Consider the following 18,582-nt stretch of genomic DNA (forward strand, 5'->3'; position numbering starts at 1 on the left):
ATATTATAACAAAAATAACAACATTTTGGGATTTAAAAATCTTTTCGTCTGGATTTTTCAAACATGAGAATGTGTAGTCAGAAATCCTGATTTTCTGTACAGGAGGTCATTGAAGAAAAGGCTGAATATTACCATGGCCTGCTAAATTATTCTGGTTTGCTATGATACCTGCAAAGCAGTTCAGACATTGCAACAAATGAGTCCTCTTAGTCATAGCTGTCACAAGATGGTGATTCTCACCTCATACTTGTGGGGAACTTGATAGAATGAGCTATACAAATAGTTCCTATAATGAGGATTTTCTTAACCTTTATTATTCACATGGCCTCACTGTTATATAAAAGGTAAGTAAATGAAAGTTCTAGCTGGCACAGTTTTAACTACAAATTATAAAAGACCTCTTGCTGGTCAGTAAGTTAATTTTAAAGTCAAACCTGGGCATTCCATAGAACAGGGATGCATGAGTCCAGGAATCAATGCCTGGCTTTGCTGGCCTCACAGTTCATAGCTAGAGGAATGCCTGAATACATTTACTTCTGGGCATGGTCCTTCTTCTGATGGATTATCAGGCAGGGATGTCATGCCCTCTTGCATCCGACACACTTTGGTCATCCTACATCTTTGGAAATCAAAATTTAAAGGAGTCTTCTCCAAAATGGAATTTAATTTGCTTAAACCCTGCAGTTTAAGCTGTCTGTGGGACTTAGGGCAAGTTTTGTCCTGATCAAAAACCACAGCCACACACAGCCACCACCACAAGTATGCTGTGACTGGGTCAGAGGTTTGGTGGTTCCTGTGGCATGGGAAAGCTCCCGGGCAACCTCCTGAAAACACAGCCCCACCTTCCTGTGGATTTATTGCATGGAAATTGAAATAAGATTAGTAAAACCAAAGTGATGGGCTATAAAAAGGATTGCAAAATATACAGTGCAATTTGATACTGCCCAGCCCACAAGAGCATTTTACACTTGAGCCAGAACACCAGTTACAGTGAGGTCACTGTAGCTGCACACAGCTTATTTTACATTATACAGGCACTGCAATACAAGTTTGAGTGAATAACAGTTAGGAGCAAGCAGAGAAGTAGAATATTAAAAATTGCCAGGTTAGACTGTGAGAACACTGGCACATAACAGGTGCAATTTTTTTCTCATTTTAAACATATTTTTTAAGATTTATATGTGTTTCAAAACAGTTAAGCCCAACGTTTTCTTAGACTACCTACTACTCGATCTACAATACACCAGCTGCTGCCTGTTTCATCTCCCAAAATAGAAGCTCAGCTAGTGAAAGCAAGAGAGCTGGACAGCATCTTCTCAGCTTCTGCTAACCACGAGATGATGTAACAAGTCCAGGAGGTTCAGAACTTTCCAAAAGGATACAGTGAGAATTCATGTCTTCCAAAATGGCATTGAGGGATGAGTAACATGCATGCATGAGACCATGGGCTATCTCAGAGACAACCCAGAAAAGAGGCAGACATCATGAATAACAAATGTCTGTTTGTGATCAGTCATAGGAGGCCTCACTCAAAGCACAGTCAGGTTAATAACATTTTGAATGTTTACTCCAAATTAATTTGTCTCAGATTCTGTATAACCACAAACAAGTCAAGAAAGGCTTCCTTGTGTTAAAAAAATATGAGTGACCAAAATTTAAAATAAAATGTGACAGGGAATCAAACGGGAAATCAAACGGGAAATCAAAGGGAATCCTTACTAATTTCAAAATGCTAATATTTCCTTTTTGGATATTTAAGCTTGTATTGAGTTAGCCTGAGTTTCAAAGGAAAATGTAACCTCAAACAATTTTTGTTTTCCATTAAGAAAATGTTGACACAAGTCCTTCAAAAATTAAAAAAAAATTCCCACTACTTTCTAAATCAAACAATTTTGAAACTATGACCCTTCCTTGAAATCATTTTAGTTGCAATGACTCACTAGTTTTATGAGAAAACATACCATTGTGAGTACACGTGACTCCCTATCCCCTTGTGAAATCCTAGAGAGAGCAGATTCCCATCCTGTCACACATTTGGGTCCATTGCTCAACATTTCTGTGAACTGGGTAGACAGTTCGGGAGTATTTTAATTCTTCCTTTATATATTTATTTATAAATAAATAAAACTGTGTTGTATATGTAATGCAATAAGGAGATTAATATCAATCTTAAAAGGAAAATTAACAGTTAAATAAAAGTCATAATCAGGGCATGAAAGCCCTTGAAACTAGCAGCTTGACTGGCTATTTTCTGATACATTGACCTTATGTACGCAGTGAGGGCAGCAAACACAAGACTGTTCTCCATTCCCATCAGGGTGCAGGGGAAGAGTTACAGCAGCCCATCATGCAGCCTCTCTGCTTTTACTCTAAGCCAAGAGGCAATAGTTTCCTCTGTAATTGAGCTGAAGGACACTTAAAAATAATTAATAGGACTTGGTGCAACTAGTATTATTTGTTGTGTTGTGTGCCTTCTAGTTTTTTATTGCCTGCTTCCAGAGCTTAAAGACTTTTCTTCAGAAAGGTTGAATACCAACTGTTCTGAAAGTAGTCCCAAGGCAAGACAGAATATAAATAGCTCTGCAAGCACAACAAGCTGAAGGCTCCAGAGGCAAAAGTACATCAAGTAATTAAAAAATACTGAACCATCTAAGTAGGGAATATCCCTTTACAGTTGCAGGACATATATATTAAAAACACTACCAGGATCTGAGTTGTTTTTAACTGTCGTGCCAATGGGAGTAATGTGTAAACAGGAAGGGTAAATGCACAAGGGTCCACATGCAAAACTCTCCCTGAGGCCAATCCACCTTCTCCACTTCCCCTCAAGGAAGGAACAAGCTTTTGTCACTCTTCTAAAAGCACGTAAGCCATGTGTCCCCTTCCTACAGCTGCAGATCCAGCAGCATGGTGTGCCTAACCATCCAGTCCCAGGTGGCTCTTGCCTCCTCCAGTCCCTCTCCAGAGGACCAAGAGCTGCCAGAATGATGGGCATGGGGTGGACACGTGGATGAAGTCCCCACCACAACCCCCTTACATATTTATTTATTTATTTACTTACTAGACCATTACCTATACCATGACTGCCTTATTTTCAGAGAATCTGGTTTCTCCACACTCCCACAGGTGGAGCAAAACCAGCCATATGTACCAGCCCTCTGCAACAGCAGCCAGGTCTGACATGGAGCAGCTATCTGACAGCACAGGGGAAGGCTCTGCTTTAATTGGCTCTTTTTATGGGCCTTTCATACTGGGATTGACTTGACTTTATAGAAGTCCTGACATGGAACCAATGCACAAGGCCTTTCGAAGTCTCAGGAGCCCCTGAAGGGGGGCTAAGAAGGGCCCTACCTGACACTGCAGCACCATCCATCACGTCAACAACCTCCACAGCTCTGGAAGCATGATTTGTTAGTTAACACAGCCTTTGTTAGCTCACTCTCCAGTAGCATACACGAGTGGAGATCTACACCTTTCAGAAAATTGCCAACAGTCGACAAGAAAGGACTTATCAAAAACTAGGCCAGGTCCAAACTATGCACTGATTTGAATTAATCAAAAATGTGGCCAAAAAATATTTGTTTATTTATTATCGAGATTATCTTTCTTGCCATAGAATCTGAGGCAGATTATCTTCACAATTAAAATCATATTGATGCTCCTAAAATCTAGTTTTTATCTCATTTTAAATATATGCAAGGGGTAGGAAACAGAAACCTTATGGATGTGGACTTTTGCCGGTTGTTGTTTACCTCTTTATTTATAAGAGCAAGCGTATATGCACCACAAATGTTCTAACAACTACTGGTGGTGCACTGCATGCTGTATCAGAGGAATAAAGAACAGAGCTGATGGAATGGGGAGAATAATTTACTGTGCAGTAGTTTCAGCTGCCAGTGACTGCAACAGGAACTCAGCAGATGTTTTCTTGATACAGCTTGTTTCTTGTTGCAGAAGCAGCAGCAGCAAAATCCATAGTGTTTTTCTGCAGGACTCTGCACATCATAATTCTGCCATTTCAGTTAGTCTTAACAGCTGGAGGATAAAAAAATGTTCCACTGCATTATTTGAAATTTGTCACGTTGATTTAGTTTCATTACTGTTATTAAATTTTATTCTGGAATGGTTTACATATCAAGAATACATAATGGGTTTCTGTGTGGCCGGGGATTTATTCCTTGAATGAGGAAAGGACTCTACTGTGACAAAGTCATAAAGCCTTATTGACTTGATCCTTTGCCATAAACATTGGATTCAGGGAGTTAGACTGAATAATAAATTGATACAATGGTTGTATTTTCATCAGGAGAATAACTCCTTCCAAAACCGAACCTAACAGTAAGTCTAGATCTATGGAATTGTTTTAGAAATCTTCTATTACCAGGCACAAATAGGAAAATATTCTCCTAATTAGGCAATAAGGGTAGAGAGAAACAGCACGCATATGCATATTTAACATATTATTCAGATCCTGAAGGAAAATAAAATAAGACAAAAAAATGTAACAAAAATTAAATGTGCACAGACATATGGAAGGATATAAATATGCAAAAGGGTGTTTCTAAACAAAGAAATACCGAACACAAAAAATCCTTTTAAAATAAAAGTTGCATTGAAAGACAAGATGAGCAAACAAATTGAAATTACAGACGATACTCCAGTTTGATTCAGATTCAGTTTTTGGATCTCTTCTTTTCTAATGGGACCACTCACAGGTCCAAAAAACTTTTGAGTTGGCTCTAAATTTTGTATTATAAGCCAACATTTAAATGTGAGTGACTGCCATTTTGTCACGTTCCTGGAAGGCAATTTGCACACAGGAGAAAGTTGCCATGTCATATAATGTAAATTACTCAAGATCACATGTCACCTCAGAGAGATATACTCTTGCTGATTTGTAAATTAAAGACAAGCCACAAAAGTTACTAATTCCTTCACAACATAACTACTCATGAGTTTCTGCTGAAAGACTGCCATCAAAAGGCAATAAATCTTCAGGAAATAATATCACAATGCTAGCTCTAAAGTACTCATGACTTTTTCCCGACTTTCTCTGGAATATTTCTTCCAAAAGAAAGCAGATGGCAAAATACTCAGTGGGTCAACTGTTGTTTTCAGAAACTCCCAGAGGTTTCCCTAATTCAAGTTGTCTCTGCACAGACATAGACAACAATAGAAATCGCCACCCACCCTTCCTTAAGATTCCCACATTTTTCCTTGCCTCACTATCAGAAGCATTACTTGAAACCAGCATGGCTGTTCAGTGCACTCTGGATGCATAAGCATAAGGGAAAAGCAAACTAACACTTCTCGATGAATTGGATTTGCAGATCCAGAACATGCCTGGGTCAACTCAAATCCATCCTTTTCCTGGTGAAGCCCTTTGACAGATGACCCAACTTTGCTGCTCCTCTGCCAACCCAGCTAGGCAAAACCAGGTCTTCTCTGAAAGCCACACAGCACTGCTGAGCTGAAGTGTCTCAAGAAGCTAAATCACTATAGAGTACCAGATTATTTATTTACTGATTTACTGAGGAAAAACAAATTCCTTAGAGGACAGATTTGCAGAAGAATTCAGTGCTGACCTCATTGTGTCATTATTGATGTCAGCAAAACGTGCTGAAACAAAATAAGCCCAGTGATGGACAACTCAGAAAACCTCACATGGTGTAAACCACAAAGAGGTTCAGAGCACCTTCATTCGCTGCTCTGCTGCTAACAAACAAAGCCCAGCCAGGGACAAGGGCTTCTGGCAGCTCATGAGGGAGCGTGTCAGGCCACACAGCCCCAGAGCGGTGTCCCCAGCCGGATGGGCGCCGCGCTCGAGCGCGGGCAGCTCCATCCATCGTGTTTGTGCCGAGGTCCCGCGTGTTGCCAGGGGTTACTGCGCACACAGCGAGGGACAGGGGCCGCACAACAAGGGGAAAAGCGTTTCAGCCCAAAAAAGGAAAACATCGGCTACAGAAATGCAATGGCAGAGGCAAACCACCAGAGATAATCAAATGTTAATATAACCACATTCCTTTCCAGTGTAATGAAAAAACATCAGAAAGCATAAAGAACATGTTTCAAGTAATAGAGGGGTTTTTCTAGCAAAAAATTCAGAGAACTCATATGCAAATGTATGAAGACTATAAGAGAAGAGCCACTGCAGACCTACCAAATCAGCTTGGCACACCTCCATGAGAGCTGTGCTGCTGGGTTGGGGCCAGGCAGGACCCCCTCGCTCTGCCCCCAGCTGCTCCCAGTGCCCACAGCCACCACCAACCCTGACCCAGCAGAGAACATGGCTGAAATATTGCTGCTGGCACCAACCAACCATGAGGTTCAAGCAGTCCACAACCTAGGGAGGCATTAAACCTTTACAGCTGTGAACACACCAATGGCATCTCCTGAGCAGCTGTGCAGGGGAAAGGCAGAGGAGCCCCCACAACACCTATTCTGAATGAAGGACGCCAGCAAAACAGCCAACACCTGAATGTTGCCTGCTCCATCTTCAGACCACACACATTTGCTGTTAGTCACCTAAATACAAGCTGTTCTTCAGGTGCTTTCATTTCTCAAGCTTGCACACTGTGAGAAAATAATACTGTTAGTCCTAGGTTAAAAAAAAAAAAACTTTACATTTTTATAAGAGCAAAAAGCTGTTAGCTTGAGAGTCCTGTTTTCCATAAAACTCACATTCATAACAAGTAATAAAAATGGAAGTTTGCTGCAATATAATTCATGAGTCTGCCTAAAACCTAGATCTGAAGAGATCTCCATTAAAGGCAAAATGCAGCATAGGCTTCATGCCAGACCATTCTTTTGTTTCTTTTCAATAAGAGAAAGAGTGCCAACTATGATAAAGTTTTATAAGGAAGTCACCTATTTTCTAACAACATGACTGAAATTAGCCATTCATTACATGTAGGGTCTTAACTATTATTAATTGACATCGCTTTCCTTCTCATCTCTGAGCAAGCCAAGAATACTTTTTAAAATTGCATTTCTAACTCAACATTGATATTTACTGCATTCCATATAAAATTAGGCATTCCTCTGTTTAAAAGCAATCAAATGAAAGCCAGAGACCTGACCTGCTAAGTGCAGTGCTTTTCACACTTTTTATCAATTTTTTTTTGTAAGATTCACATTTAAGGCACAAAGTTGTAGCAGAACATCGGATGACACACACAGAAAAAACATGCTGCTCCGAGTCCTTTCTGCCTAAGCACAGCAGATTCATAGCACATTGAAATCAACAGCAGACTTTGCATAGACAGGATTGCACTTGAGCTGCATCCAGCAGTATGGAAAAAGGACAACATGCATTGGGCTGAAACAATGGCTCTGTCAATTAACCCGGCTACAGTGCACTGCTACCATATCTGGGAGGACTACAGGCAATCATTGCAGCATATTCCAAGGAACTTCTGAAAGAGTGAGCCCTACCTGTGATCGAATTAGTCACTGTAAGAATATCCCTAACAACTTAAACTTAGATGTTGATAGAACCAGACAGCATCTCAAAAAAAATTGCTCTATCCAGGAATACAACTCAGAATGTTAAGTATTAGAAATGTGAATTATTAGATCAGTCTCACGTGTTTCTCCTGACAACAGGAGAATCTCCTGCAACATTATTTCCTAGCTCTTTTGTGTGCTTGTTATTTTTTTAAATATATCACAGTAAGTGGCAAAGAATGCTGGGTAAACAGAATAAGAAAGAGATTTTTTTTTTTTTACCCCATTATAGGTCTTGTTCATATCACATGGTCAATTTGCATCACTGCCATCCCTTTGCTTTCCCACCTTTAATAGGAGAGATAGTCATATCTGTCTGCTCCTTAAGACATTTATGCTGATTACTTATCACTTACCAAAATCTTTCAAACTGAAAGTAATGTCACAGAGGCAATATGAGACATAAATTTGTCTTTCACTGTGTTTCTTACTTCCTTTTTGTGTTGAGAGCCAAGACTCGTTTCTGATAGCTATCATGTTCTACTCCTTCTCTCATCAATTATTTGAAGAAGTTACTGTCATCCAAGGCTATGTTTCTAATGATTTTTTTTAGCTGTGTAATTTAAAGAGTGCAAATTCATTCAATTTCATCTTATTCTGGAGATCACTAACTGTAATTATACATGGAAATGATGAAATGAAGAAAAACTAGATATACTCTAATCCACTTTCAGGGTGTAGCATAAGAAATCCAGGTCAGTTATGCTAATTTCAAACACTGCAAGTTCACCAGTGCTTCATAAAAATAAAACTTGTATCACGTTATGGAGCAAAAGTTGGTTCACAACAAGGATTTCATTTTCCTCACAGAAACAGTGGAGCTAAATAAAAAGACAAATTATTCTCTTCTGACTATTTGATCAATCAAGAATTGCTAGTCAGATATAAACACACCTTAAACCCAATCCCAAACCCAAAAGACGCCCCTCCCCAAAACCTTCAGCCCTCCCAAACCAATTGAAAAAAACATATTACAAAATTTCATGTCATGCAAAGAGTTCAAGGAGATTGACCTTGGTTCTTTCAAAGGCTATAATAAGTATTCTTTGAAGAAAAGGAATGCTAGTGAGAACAGATCCTTTCACACATGCGAAGAGTAAATTAAAGTTTCAGAAATGGCTCTGACATTAAGTTCCTTTTCAAGTATTTCCTCAGTGGGAAAGAAAGAGGAAGAAATGCTAGGAGCACTGAGGGAGAGTGGGATGAGGATCCTGTGAAAGAAACTGCAACAACTAATGAAGGACATACAGGGAAACACATTGGGGAAATGTGAACAAATAAAAAAACCAAGACAACATGCATTCTACAGGATTTAAAAGAATTAGCTAAACTCCTTTATATTCTGTGCACAAGACAAATAACTGAAAAATTAAAGCAGAGGGAAATATTAACATTACCACCTTAAACAGCAAGGGTACTCGTAAATCCAGTTTCTGTTCCTAATGGTCACTCTGTCTTCAGTGAGCCTTAGGTGCAGGGCCTTAAGCAAGGACAGAGGACTATCCTAGTGCAGATGAGCTTTAATAGGGGCATGATGTTGTATCTCACAGGATCTTAGCTGAAAAAGTAATTCACATTGGCTCAGCCATTTCCATGTGGCTTTCAAGTTGCTGAAGTAATGAAATTACAGGAAATAAGCTGCAATGTAGCAAGGTGGTGGGAACTGTCTCCTGGCTGCCATGTGGATGACTAGGAACAGTCTGTTGGACTTCTTTTATTACTGATCTGGAAAACAGAATGCACTTTGATGAAACTCACAGGTATGAGTGTGAAAGACAGAAAGACAGTGTACAAAGAAAATAATAGAGAATTTCCCAGAGAAGATAGAACCATGGAAACAAAGTAACTAAAGGAGACTCAACTTGGAAAATAATGCAGCCTGGGAATGCATGTGAGAAGGAATAACAGGAAGGTGAAATCTCAGATGTAATAATGATGAAAGAGATGTAGGGAGATAGCTCAGGCTAAATGACATGAATTGGTAACGTGCTGTGGTGTGAAAAGGTCAGTACAATATGGGACAGGGTAAATAGTGTCACATCACTGAGAAAGGAACCAATACCACTTTCTGCATGCTGCTGGTACAGCTCCATCTGGAATATTATACACATTTCTGGATATTGACAAATTTGAGAGTTCAGAGAAGAGCACCAAACACGATCCAAAGACTAAGAGGATTGATTTATGAGGAGACATTAGAAGAGTTAAAAATATAAATTGCTTGGCTAAGAAATGATTAATGGGGGACATGATAATAGCCTACTAATATTTGAAGAAGACCACCAGTGAAGGAAAGGCATTTTTCAGCAGTATTCTCAAGGAACATCAGAGTTCAGAGAGCAACTGAGAAGCAAAAACATATACTGAGTAGCAAGAAGCACTTACTGATCATGAATTATCATAATTTGAGGAATAATTTCCTCAATTAGTAGGAGAGGAATGTGGCTTTTTCCTGTGGCTTTCAAACACAAACTTGAAGAATTCCTTAAGAAACCTATGAACCCACAACTGCAAAAGTTTGAACTCCGACCTCTCTGATGCATTCCAGTTCAGCCAAGCTGGGTGCAGTCTACAATTCCCTCTTCCCCAAGATGATTTGGGCATATTTGTAAAGATGTTACATTCTGATTTGTGTTTCTTCCCATGCTGTTCACTACCCTGGCATTCATAAAACTAAAATAAATAATAACTGCTGTTAGAGAAGTACTTTTGTTATTGAGGGCCAGTTAAAGTCTCAGCACCTGTCTTACCACTGCATGCAAATAACAAACCAGCAGCTGGACACCTACAGAGTCTTTCAGTGACTGGGCTCTTGATGAGCTACATTCACAGTAAATATTAGATGCAAGTGCTTCTTCTTTTCTTTTTAAGGTGAAAAAATAACAGTATAGCAAAGCCTGACTACTCTGGTTTGTCAGAAAGCTCATGGTTAGTCAATAACACTGGAAAAACAGTATGAACCTGGCAAGGCATGGAGCTGGCAAGGTAATTGGAATCCTTCTTCATCCAGCCACAGAGTGTTTCCCAGGGAGACACAACACCGTAACACGTGTCATGCAGCAGCAACAGAAGTTTTAAATCTTGAAGTTCCCTTAGCTAGATATATCTCCCAAAGTTAGATTAATTGTGTATCTTTCATCTTCAGCCATCTCTGAAAGGCCTTATCTTTATCTCTGCTTTCAGAGGTCCATAAATTTCTCTGTGTTCAAAGGCTTCCTCCCTTCCCCCAGTCCCTCTCTAGTTCAGATATCCGCAAACTCCAGCACGACTGGCAAATCTCTCTGTATTTAATCCCTTTAAATTATCTTCCCCTTCATACCTCCTTCCATGTCTTTTGCCTATTTCCTTCCAATGCTTCACTGCTAAGTTCATCCTTGCTGAATCCTTCTGCTGGCAACTTCCTTTCTATGAAAAACTTCCTCATCATGGAAATCAACATTGCTACTTTCTTTCCTATTAAATAGTTCCCTAGTACTGGAAACCTAAATTATTTAAAGAACAACCAAGAATAAAGAATTTACCAAGTCAATTTTAAAACCATGAAGTTTGTTTGAAGGTTTTCACTTTTTCCATGGACATCTTTTCCCCCTCTCCAGAGGCAAAATTATCCATAAACTGTTGCCAATGGTTTTGCTTAAAGCGTTCACTGAAGAACCTAGTGTGAAATATATTCAACTTTGATACTTGTTTTCTGCTAAGTAAAGGAATTTAAATCCCTTTAAAAAATTGATTTCATTTATAAGCAGGTAGCTATGTTTTCAATGCAATTTTCATTCATGGTTTTCTTCATCAGATATAACTGATTCAGGTAGATTAGTCCCTGTACACTAGGTTACCATAATTATGCACGATACCCATTTCAAAATTAGTTCCAACTAGTTAGCTTCACTGCATGACAATTCACACTGCCAATTGAGAATTTAACCTAGTTTGATGATGGATACATAAAAACAGCAAAATCCATATTTTATACACTGTAGGAAATAAACTCTCTGGCTGGCCAGGGACATGAAGCATATAAAGGGTTTTCATTTTAGATGGCTGGAAATTTTAAACTCAAGCAGCTTTTAATCAACATACCATTGAAAACAAATTTCAGCAGTTGCATTTCTTATTCAGCAGCGATACAATGTAACTGAAAATAGAAGCTCCAAAAGCTTGATAGTCAACATGTGTTATAATAAATTATACGTAAATAGCAGTTATGGTGTACTAAGAAAAGCCAGAAAAGACAACCAGCTTCAATAAGCTGGAGCGGCTGAGAAAAGGGCCATTTCTGTCCTACTGTTCTGAAATAATTCCTATAATTCAAACACTCGCATGTATCACTGGTTTCTATTATTATCAAGTTGCAGTAGCATTAAGTCCCATAGTACTAAAATAGTTTTTAGAAAGCTAGCATCAGTTACCAGAACTAGACACTGTTATCCCTCCCTCTCAGCATCAGCAGCAAGGCCGGAGCAGGCTCTGGGCTGAGGAGGAGCTGCAGGAGTTGTGCAGATGGTGATGAGCACTTAGGGGTACAGGGTGAGCTGCCCCGAGCCTGTGATCCCGGTAACTCCCCACCAGTGCAGTGGGCACCCGGCACTGAGCAGAGCGGGGCTGCAGCAAATCACCTGCAGGGTCACATCTCAGGCCTTCCAACAGAGGTGGGGGCTTATTCCCCATGAAACCAAGGGCTGTTAGTTGGGCTTAAACAGCCATGGTTACACCAGTAAAAGGGAATTGAGTGTTCAGCCTGAGCATCTCCCCACACATGCAAATTTACTGAAATAGAGTGAATTTTCCCTGCAAATACAAGGAAGACAGGCTGCCTTTATTTCTGAGTTTGGTTTCTTAACAGCTTTCTTCTTACTCTAGGTGAAGACGGCTAATTACGAACCACACAGACAGACAGTGAAGACTGCACACTCCACCAAGAGACCAAGATGCAGGCTACAGTTTTTCACCAGGAGAAAGAAGATAACACTTCTTCTTCATAAGAAGAAAGTGTAATAAAAATCAGTCATGGATTCACCATGTGAAGTGACAGCCTCCATCACTCCCCTCCATTAAGCCCTATCCTGCATCCCTGTGCTGTAGCTGTGGAACTTCATCCATTAGTGCCACGCTGTGGGTCCACCTTAGTCCCTCAACTCAGGGTGCTGGTTGGAGGGAGCTGGATGCTGCAGAAAGCAAGCATATGCTGGAGACCTGCCTATGTAACACAGGACCTAGCACAGGCTGAAAGGGCAAACTGGTTCCCTTTGGACTGTGCATACTTCTGAGGGGAATGAATTTGGTACAGAGGACTAATTGGGTGAGTCACTGGTAAGACTTCAACATCATGAGTAGGAACAAAAATCTCAGTGGAACAGTACAGTAATAATTTAAACTTTTTTATAATTTGCAGTGAAGAAAAAGAGAACCCTTCATCCAAAGGAAATTTTACACCAGTGATTGTTCTGACACGAGCAGTGGACAATAAGGGAGGTGCCAGCCCAGGAAAACGTGTGTGGAGCCATTGGCAGAACACGCATGGGAAGATAAAAATTAAAAATCCAAGTGAACTCTCTGGCATATTGCAGCTGATGACAATAAAGCTCCCGCACTAATACTTCAGTAGGAAAAGGTGCCAATAAAGAGCTTTTTGAAAAGCACACATAATCAGAGCTTGATCTGTATTTAGAACAACTGCGTTTCAGAGCATGCATGGAGCTGTCACCTGAGGACACTTTTTCCAAAATAAAACAGAAACCCAGAGTAGCTGCATTATTAAAGACTGGGGACTTGTAAAAATGGAGGCTGAGAAAGCAAAGCAAACTCCTCAGTCAAACTCAGTGCTGTCAAATCCATCTCATCCTGGAATGGGTGAGAGCTGATATTAAACTTCATGGGGATTCTGAGTTTCCTGGAAATTGCAGATGTGTATTTTTTACAGTAATTGCTGTATAAGTGATCCTTTAATTTTCTCCCATACATCCTCTTAATACTCTCTGCAGACTAATCAGCCTTCACTGGCTATTATCCCTGACCTGATCCATTAGGTCGACTTGTATTACAGCACTGGTCTTTATTTTATATTACACAAATAGGGTCAGGCAAATGCAAACATGAAATGCACAGTGTTAGAAATATGCAACTGTAAACATATGTTTGTTGGGCAAAATATGCAAATACCTAATAGCCCTCATATCAAAGGTCTTAGGCTTTCAAAACCAGAGAATTCCAAATTTGTCAGCAGGAGGAACAGAATTGTAAAAAGCACAGAAAAGAATCATGTGCTTGTCACATTGTCACAGCCCACCACCTACTGCACTTCAGAGCAGCAGATTGTGATGGGGCGAAAGTTTTTAGCAGGGCCTGTCGTAATGAACAAAGGAACAAAGGATAATGGCTCGATTAAGAGGGTCGATTTAGATTCGATATAAGGAAGTTTTTACGATGACGGTGGTAAAGCACTGGAACAGGTTGGCCAGAGAGGTGGTCAACGTCCCATCCCTGGAAACATTCAGGGTGGTCACGCTGGTCTAGTGGGAAGTGCACGGGAGTTGGGCTCGAGGGGCCAAGTTCCCTTGAACCCAAACGCTCAGCGCCCCGGTGATGAGGGGCCCTTGTCCCGTGCCGCTGCCGGGCTCGCAGCTCGCCAGTGCCGGCAGCGCGCGGCCCTCACGGCCGGTCCCGGGGCCGCGCCACAGCCAGCGCGGGGCCGAGCCCGCCGCGGGGCGCGGCCGTGACGTCACGCGCGGCCGGCCGAGCGCGGTGTGACGCGCGGGAGCGGCGGCGCTGAGGCGCCGCTGGGTGTCGCTGTTGGCGGGCGGCGGCGCGCGGGGCGCAGCGCCGGTACAAAGCCGGAGCGGCGCGGGGCGGCCGCCGCCATCTTACGTGGCCCCGCCCGGTCCCGCGGCTCCTTCAGGCGCGGCGCTGCCACGCGGAGCTCGCACCCTCCGGGGCCGGAGGGGCCCCGGCGCTGCCGCCCTCGGGCAGGCCCTGGTCGGTTGCCGCCAGGCTCGGCGGCAACTCGCAGAGAGGGCGGCCCGGCCGCCGCGTGTCCGTCGCTCCTCGCTGAGCGGCGTGTGCCACAAAGGAACGCACCTCGCTGCCAGCGCTCGGGGGACGCTTTGAGAGCAGCTGGGATAATTTGCTGGAAAATTGAATTTCGGGGCAAAAGGAAAATCAAATTAGGGACAGAAAAGAGATAAGAATGCTGAACAAGGGTTTGTGGACGGTTTTGCAGCTGTAGAAAAGGCAGAGCGCGCTGAGCTGCCTGACATTCGGGGAGAATGTGGGAGGTGGTGTAAGGCATAGGTGCCAGCGCAGGTGCACCAGGTTTGGGTTTTATCCCTCTCTTATGTCTGGAGGTTTATGGGGAAGTCAGTGCTGCAGAAATGGACACTCATTCCTGGTCCCTTCTTAGGGACAGGTCACATTGAAGGACATTTTTCATCATGGAACTTAGTCCTTCCTCCACTTTATCCCTGAATTTTGTCCCTGGAGATTGATTTAGGCCACGGTGTCCTTGTACACGTTTGATGGCGTCACCTGGTTCCAAATGGGAGATGTTTCCCATCCCCAGGGCAATCCCAAGTGACAGGGTAACACTCCCTCACCAGGGACGCTCCACTGAAAGGGGGACAAGGAGCCCAGGCTGGGTCTGTCACAGCACCCCGTGTCACGCTGGGTGATCCCTCTTCAGGAATATGCCAGGAGCCCTTCTGGTCAGGGCCACCATTCAGCAACAGGGCCTCTTCAGATGGATCCCTCTGGCACCACCACTTGAAACTGCTCCTGTGTGCAGGACTAGCCTGAACACTTAATAAAAAAGTGGAGAAGAATGCAAATTAGGAGATGAGAAGCTTGTAATGGGAATGATTTGTCATGACAACTGTGCGCAGAGGTAAAAGATGCTCAATGCCTCAGGTAAGTAAAGGGCCCAGTACTACTCTGGCACAAGCTGTTGATTTAGAAAGGCAGACTCAATGAGAAACAGCACAGAATCAAGCTTTTAGGCTGTTACAGGAAAGTTATTCAATCTGAATGAGAGTCTGTGAAAGAGTAAGAGACTGTCTTTTTCTGAAATTCTGTGATTTTGTGAAAATTGCTGAACATCCACAGCAAATCCACATATTTCAGCTCAAGCAGCATTTTGAGGCGGGTTCCCACCTCTGCTGTGTAGGATTTTTTTTTTTCTGTGGGAATGCTACTGCCATTAAAGAGCAGAAACAGGAGAGATCCTTGGATTTAACACCTTCCTCCTTCCAGAACTAAGGTGAAGAAGAGCAAAATGCAGTCCCTCATTCATGCCCTGGTAGATCATTACACAGCCACAGCTGTCACCAGCCAAGCCCTGCAGGACTGCTGGTCTGTGATGCCTTAGCGAGTTGTAAAAGGAACTACTGGCAGTTTGCTACCACAACATAAACAAGAACGTGTTCCTTTTGTACCCATCTCCTTTCCTCCCTAGTCTATGAACTTCCGTAAAGAGCTGATTATGGCACTTGCCTGAGTTTACAGGGAGCAGTATCTTGTATCTTTCTAGTAAAACAAGGTATTTCAAGAGCTCTGCAAATCCCCTTTGGGCTGAGGGGACCTTTGGAACACTCCTCATCACAGCAAAGAGCTGTGTAAATTCAGCTTTAAAAATGTTGCAGTTCAAATGACAAGCCTGCATACATCAATAGCGGCAGCACTGATGCAAGAAGCTCTGGCAGTCCATGAGAACAACAGCAGGGACACTTTGGGAGCCAGTTGTGTTTTGTGTGGTTTTTCCACCTTGAACACACACCAAGGCACACACACTCAGTGCAGTCTACCCTGACAGCAGATTGCTGACAAGTGTGAAACAATCATTTCTAAGACAGGCTTAAATCATTCTCGTAGCTTTGCCCTGCAAAGCAAAGTGCAAAGCCTGCACTGCTCATCCAAAGTTGGGAATTTGCCAGTTCCAGGTAGAATTTAGCTGGAATATCCACAACTCAAAAAATTCTTTAGAAAACAAGTACTGTTAAGCTGGAGTTGGTGACCCTCAGCCTGCTAACCTTGGGCATCTTGACTGAGTGTCTTCACTGCTTAACATGAATCAGAAAGCATAGACAGCCAGAATAGGTCTTGGGAAAGACATCAAACGAACACCAGAAGGCATTAATGAATACAAGGTTTTTCTTTCTTTTTTATGTTTTGGTTAATCTTTCGCATTTAAAAGCTCTACTAATTTCCTTGATTTTAGGAATGAGCAATCCCATGTTTTATAAACATTCTAAATCCTGCTATAGGAAGGGTGTTGGGTCCCAAAACCTGCTGTGTGTAGGTTGTGTCACAGTCTGACATCAATTAAGACATAAAGAACAAAAGAGATCTTTCTGCTGCTGCAAAGGAGGACATATTGAAGCCAATCCTCATCCCCAAGAACATGTGTTTCTCTTCTAGACAGATGAGATTGGAGTTCATCAGGAAGTTGTTTTCTTTCTTACAAGTATTATTCCCAGCCTTGTTTGTGAATTTAGCCATAGAATAAATAAAACATGAACAGCAGCGTTGTGAGGTGTGTCCATCCCAAAGGAAAAAGCCCTGCAGCTGTGGCAGGGATGCTCTCTGCTACCTACATAGCCAGTAGGATGTACTGGTGGCAGCAGTCTGCATGGTGGAGAGTCTCTGTTAGAGCTGCCCATCTCTTTTATGTGGGTGACCATCAGATGATCGCACCCGTCTTTTTGGACTGCTGAACAGAATTTGAACAGGGAAATGAGATTTCTGTGCTTGTCAACCTGCAGTTGTAGTAATTCTCCTAGGCACAGTAGTTCTAAATAAGATGTTGAAGTCTCCCTCCGTTTTGCTGCTGGTAGCAGAACACAGCTCTCTGCAGATGATTTTCTGGTGCTTTCAAGCTGGTTTTGAGGGCCATATAAAAATAAGTTGTTTGCTTAACCCCAGGTAAGCACACAAGAAGAAAGTCTTTCGCACAAATGGTGAAGATTGTCAATACAGTCCTTTTAATGTAGCGGAATGGAGTTGTAAAAATCCCAGTTCTGCAGCAAAAGGATTCCTTTGATGTAGAGAATGTGGAATATGCTTTGTAGAGACTTTGCAAATTCCAGTGCATGGTATGTATGCTGACAAGCAGGGGTTGTAGATGGAGGGGCTGTGGAGTGAGTCCAAGCAGTGGCCTGGCCCCTGCAATGACTCAGGGAGTGGGGGCTTGAGCATCTTAGAGAGTCCTCCACATGGCTTCAGTGGCTCACAGACTTACCAGAGGCTTCAAAATAACTCAGACTGTGGGCACCAGGGAAATTTTCCAAGCTACTTTATACCCAATTTTCCAATTCCTTCCCATTAATTTCTTATACATTACTTAAGGCTGGCAAAGATCTTGGCATCACCTATATTCCTGAAGCAATTGCAGCTCATTCATACAGAAACCCTTACAGGATTAAGGAGGCTTCAAATGAGCTGTGTTGCTTGCTTTTTTTCCTATTTTATTCCTTTTGTATCCTAGCTATTCTGGGATATTTACAATTGTTTTCATCCTTGGTTCCCGTCTACTAACTCTGTGTTTCAAGTGAGTGGGAAGGAATTCTATGTGTTGTTTTGAATAAAAGATTTTTTTCAAAATTTAGAGTGTGACATACCCTTTTCTAAATCCAACGTGTAGGAATGCAGCAGTCCAACCTCCCTTATCCTTGGAACCATCTACACAAATCTTCACTGAGCCAAGACCACAAAGAGGGGATAAGGAACTCATGAAGAGGTTCACAAGTGGCACGTGACAAGAGGTCCAGGATGTCCTATCAGCCCACTCAGTAGGGCTCAGATAGGCTGGGCCATTCCCTCTCCCTCCTGTTACAGAGGGTTCAGGTTAATCAGTAACTGATGGTTATGTAGTTATGGTTATGTGGTGTAACCCAGAGATGAGAGCAGCTCTCAGACCAAAGGAGAGAGGCCTCTCTGGAGAACTGAGGCCATGTGTGAGACAGCAGAGGAGTACTAGGATTTAAACATGAATCGTTACTGTGTTAAAGTCTGATGAGATGCATGCTTGTGGCTCAGTTCTGACCCTATCCCCACTCACATGAAATTTTTGAGAGCTTTTCCTTACATTAG

The 18,582-nt window shown here is 42.2% G+C and overlaps 1 long non-coding RNA gene across 1 annotated transcript in view; it reads left to right on the top strand.

Moving 5' to 3' along the window:
• Positions 1-13,391, top strand: part of LOC128810032 (uncharacterized) — a 298,275-nt gene extending 284,884 nt beyond the window's left edge. Inside the window, exon 5 of the long non-coding RNA XR_008437903.1 lies at positions 12,367-13,391. This is a non-coding gene — a long non-coding RNA (uncharacterized LOC128810032). The remainder of the gene's footprint in view (positions 1-12,366) is intronic.
• The last annotated feature ends 5,191 nt before the right edge of the window (positions 13,392-18,582 follow it).

The sequence above is a fragment of the Vidua macroura genome, chromosome 7 (genome assembly GCF_024509145.1).
Source record: "Vidua macroura isolate BioBank_ID:100142 chromosome 7, ASM2450914v1, whole genome shotgun sequence".
In the NCBI taxonomy this organism is placed as follows: domain Eukaryota; kingdom Metazoa; phylum Chordata; class Aves; order Passeriformes; family Viduidae; genus Vidua; species Vidua macroura.